The sequence below is a fragment of the Eschscholzia californica genome, unplaced genomic scaffold (genome assembly GCF_041429995.1).
Source record: "Eschscholzia californica isolate CP2 unplaced genomic scaffold, dmEscCali1.0.p SCAF_3, whole genome shotgun sequence".
NCBI lineage: Eukaryota > Viridiplantae > Streptophyta > Magnoliopsida > Ranunculales > Papaveraceae > Eschscholzia > Eschscholzia californica.
Window position 1 is genome coordinate 31,221,129 of NW_028238420.1, and position 5,378 is coordinate 31,226,506.

Here is a 5,378-nt window from a genome sequence, read left to right on the forward strand (position 1 = left end):
GTTTTTCATTCATACATAGACCCTTTTGATCAGGTCTACACTCTTTTGGGTGTAGTGCCAAACTTAATGATTGTTGCTTCATCTAAGTTTGGGGATAACTCATCCACATTGAAAGTCTCACTTAAATTGTCATATCATTTCATGGACGTGAGACTGAACCTTTCTGGATACTTCATTTTTTGGGTTGACCCTCAAATCTTCCGATTACTATTGTATGGGGAGTTATCAACCCTTAATCCAGTAGGTTTACAGTAATTTTATTTCCTTTTTCATTCATCATCGTCTGGCTGAAGACGAAAACTTAACGCTTTCTAGGAGGAAACCCATGCTTCTGATATAGGACAGTGGAATATAGTAATATCTTTCTTCTCATCTTTTTATTTTGGCATAGTCTTCAGAACATTGAGGACAATGTTTGGTTTAAGTTTGGGGATAGGGATGAACTTTTGCTAAGTCCTTCATTTCAAAAATTCAAGAGGGTTCAAAATTTTTCAATTTTTGACCGAAAGTGTGAGTCTAATGGTTGCTTTTGGCTTGTTAATAGTTATAGAGTCAAGTTGATCGTACTATCCGGTTGTTAAAAGTTTCTTCATGAATTTCGAGTCTTGAGGTCGTTTGTGTGCTAGCCATGTGAGTATTATGGAAGTAAAGGGTAGACATTTATGAGAGAACTAGAGTAATCATTAGTGGAGCCTTAACCCTTGTGAGATTTCCGAGACTTTCTATTACCGTTGAGCGTACTCTTCTGCGCCGACTCTGAGTAGAATGAAGAGCTACTCAACCTCGCAACTTTAATAAAAAAAGTCATTTGATCTCGTATGCTCAACTTCCATAGCCACTAGGAGTGACATCAGGATAGCGAATAAACCTTACTCTTGTAGTCCATGAAACCCGATCATAGTGTCAACTTTAGGAAGACGGATACTCCACCATCCATTCATCATATGACTCCCGAGAATGAAGGCATGAAAAGTAAAGAAAGAAAAATGTGAAAGCAAAGTGTAAAAAGAAGGAAAAAGTTGATTGTTGAGAATACTAATGTTGGTATTTGTATTATTTGTAGTTGTATTAAAAAGAAATTGAAGTGAAAAATAAAAAATTTGTGTACAAATTCATGTGAACTTTAGTTTGTTACGTAAAATTAGTGTTCAAAGCAAAAAAGCTAAGTTTGGAAGTTGCTTGAAGTTCTCAAACCATTGAAGACGTCAACATTCTCGGGATCTCATCACCATCCATCTCATCAATTGTATCCTTTGACCTTTAGGAAGCAATATTAGAGGGTAGAGAGTGGGCGAGAAGGGTAAGTGAGCTTCCCCATTCCATTTAGTGGTTATATTCTTTTTCGTAGATCATTCGTTTTAAAATGTTGTCCTCACCCCTTTTTATGTGTTGAGTCTATAGTCGTGATCACACTCACACATACGAGCGAACCATTCTTGACTGATTTCGTCTTTAGAGCGTATGTCTGTGAGGCCAAAGTCGAGGCGAAATGTATTAAGATAGTGGCCAAGGTTCTGTCTGTTGGGAACTAAAGTGTATCTAAGTGTGGCTAGTCACGTGCACTTCGAGTCTAGATTACTAGTGAAGAGATTTTTAACGTCTGTATAGTGTTGGTAACTTTGACTAATTCCTATTAGCTTGCTAAAATTTTCTAGGAGATAAACATTTTTGGTCCGTCTTAGTTGACTTTGAGTGCTTTTTGAACCCTATTGCATTTTTGAGATATTTTTGAATTTTGTGGGTATATTCTCTGGAAAGCCTCACGAGACAACACTCGTCCACTAGGGCAACCTAGGGGTTTAACAGCTTGTTACATATGCTAAATGCAACCGGGATTCCTCCGAAAGTGAGTTAGTTTTTTTTATTTTGTTTTGCTCGAGGACTAGCAAAATCTAAGTTTGGGGATGTTTGATAGGTCATGAAAATGTTCCATCTAAGTCGTTTAATTTAGCCGAGTTAGTCTTTTCGAGTCTTTATTATAATAAAATGGTTGGTTTTCTTGATTAGGCGTCTTTTGCAGAGTTAGGTGAGAAAACGGTTAGAACGAAACATGAAGGGTATTTTGGTCATTTGGAGTCAAGGATATTCTGGTAAATTTGGCTAAGGCCAGTTTATGTGTGAAAAGTAAAGTCCAAGACGAGCCCGTGGGAGAAAACGAAAGTCCATTCGGAGGCCGGACGAGTGAAATATGCAAAGTCAAAATAGGAGTCAAACAGTGTTGACTGGTAGCATACTTTCGGTCACCTTTCTGGCTGCTGGGACAACCATAGATGATGTGGTGCTACCTGAGGTGTGGAGTAACTTAACTCCGTGTACTAGCGAAGTAGCGGATCACACCAAAAGATGGCAGATTCAGTGCATCTCGTAGCAAAAACCTCCCGTGGTCCCGAGTCATATGTTTTAAGCCATCTAACTCCTTTCTTCTTAATCTGTCAGCTCTCGTTACCAACCCATCTTATTATACTACACCCGGTTACACCTTAGCTTCCGAATTAAAACCTAACGGACTGAAGACGCGTGGTCTCCTTTTTTCTACTTTTAAGTCCTTGGAAATTACTACTTTGCCCCTCAACTTTATCCCACCTCATTTTCAACCAATAAGAATCCATTTCTTGAGTAGAAAGTGACCATAACTTCCTATTTTAACCCTCTTTCTCTCATTTTCTCCCAATTAACTCCTAAAACCCGAGCCATCAACCCATCTATAAATAAATCTCTACCTCTCTCATTTCTCTCTAGACTTCAACAACCCTCTCACTTCCATATCTCCTCTTAGCCTCTCTTTCCTCCTTGTAGTAAAACCCTAAATCCATTTCTTTCTCCTTTCTCTAGCCTCCATCACTTCTTCTACCCAATTTCTTTTTCTTCTAATTTCTAGATCTACTTCCTAATTCTATCCCATCTTCTTCCTTCATTTCTTTTCTACAACTAATTGCTTTCCAATTTCTTTTCTAAACCTCTCTACTTCCACCTACTCTCAAAGTGCTATTAATTAGATTTAGAGCATAATTTGGATCATACTTGAGAACCATTGGAGCAAAGAATTGGGTGATTTCTTTTCTTTGTCTCATTTATTTCCGTGTATTTTATCTTATCAATGTATATGTCTCTAAATTCAATGAGTAGATAATCTTGTATCTAAGGTTGTGGAGGAAACCCATACTTGGGCTTATTTTGAAGTATGTTATTGATTAATAAATCCTTCTATTGAGCTTCAGTGCCTATTAATTGTCATTTCATATAGATTTTATGGTCTTTTCATTGTTCATGCTTCATAGTGAGATATTTCATACTTTTGTTAAGTTATTAGATGGGGTATGCTTATTAGATGATGAATGATTGTTAAGGAATATAGCCTTTATATGATGATCAATTAAAATTACTTGATTTTAAAATGTGTTATTAAAGAATATCTTCCGAAATCTAAATAGTTTAGAGTTAATTCCTATATGGCCCCCTACTTTGTGACCAGCTTCCTTTATGGCCTCCTTTTTTTCGTAAATTCAAATATGACCCCCTATTTTCAGACAAATGTCATTACTACCCCTCTGATTAATGTATTTTCAAAATAAAATAAAAAACAAAACCTAAATTCCACCTCACTTCCTTCTCCACCACTCATCTCTCTCTACGTCACCTCTCTCTCTCTCCAACTCATCTCTCTCTAACTCACCTTTCTCTCTCTCTCCAAGTCAGTCCTTCTTCTCCGACGAAGGTCGCCGGCCGAAAAATTTTCCGGCCGGCGACCTTAAAAAAAAAAAAAAAAAATTTACCCTCATCTCTCTCTCTCTAGAAACTCCGGCGAAGGGGTTTCCCCTTCGCCGGAGAACAGACCAGATCTGTTCACGAACAAACCTGGTCTATTCGTGAACAGACCTTCGTGGTCTGTTCTTGAACAGACCTTCTCCGGCGAAGGGGTTTCCCCTTCGCCGGAGTTTCTAGAGAGAGAGAGAGAGAAGAGGTAAAATTTTTTTTTTTTGTTAAGGTCGGAGAAGAAGGAGTGACTTGGAGAGAGAGAGAGAGAGGTGAGTTAGAGAGAGAGATGAGTTGGAGAGAGAGAGAGAGAGGTGAGTTGGAGAGAGAGGTGAGATGGCGAAAGAGAGATGATGTGGAGAGATATGTGTGGGGGAGTAGGAAGTGAGGTGGAATTCAATTTGTTTTTTTTTTATGTTGAAAAAATATTAATAAGAAGGGTAATCAGGACATTTACCTCAAAAAAGGGGGCCATATTTGAATTTACGAATAAAAGGGGGTCATAAAGGAAGCTGGTCACAAAGTAGGGGGCCATATAGGAATTAACTCAATAGTTTATTATGTTAGATTTTGAGTTATATATGAAAAAAAGGAACTTGTGATTGAATGCATGTTTTAGATAGTCCATTTATGTGGTTGAATCAAGAACCCTAGATTTCTTTCCCACCTTGATTTCATTCTTATTAGTCTATTAGTATTGTTTTCTTTTTAAAATAGTTTTCATTCTTGATTTCATTCTTATTAGTCCATCTATGTGATGAATTGTTTGTTTCTCTTACACAAGGCCTCTTAAGGAATTGAGCTCGAAAAACGGATAAAAACGGGAGAATGGTACGTGAAGTGCGGGTTGGTCATTTATTAATTCTGGAGAGCTTTGGGTCATTGGTGATGCTCGGATGAGAAGTAAATTCCAAGGCGAACCCAACGGCGAAAAAGAGAGTCAAATCAGAGTTCGGGAGAAATAGTTATCCTAGGTCATAATTCTGGTCAAAGTCCTTCAGTCAACTACCAAGACGGACACATGTCGATTATTAGGCGCTCGCGCGCGGTAAGATTTTGGGCAGAGCGGTACGAATTTCGGGATTCTTCCAGGGCTAGATTAGGTACATTAGCGCATCATATCTCCGGTTCTCACATGCACTCTCAGCAATTCACAAAAATGTGAGACTATCGTTCACGAAAAACTTTGTGTTTTGGGTGGACACACAAATGTTTCGACTATTGGTTTACAGTTAGTTACATATCTGAAATCCAGTAGGTTAATTGTTTCTATTTTTTCGAGTCATCAGTTTCGTCTGGCTGAAGACGTTAAACTTAGCGCTTTCTGGGAGGCAACCCACGGTTATGACGTTGGAATCAGGTAATATATTTCCCTTCACCCTGTTATTTTTGCATAGTCTTCAGAACATTGAGGACAATGTTCGGTTTAAGTTTGGGGATAGGGGAATGAAGTTTTTGCTAAGTCCTTATTTTAAAAATTCAAAAGGGTTCAAAATTTTAAAATTTTTGGATTGAAAATGTGAGTCTAGTTGTTTTTGCTTGTTAATAGTTATAGAGTCTAGTTGATCGAGCTACCCATTTGCTAAAGGTTTCTCCACGAATTTCAAGTCTTGGAGTTATTTGTG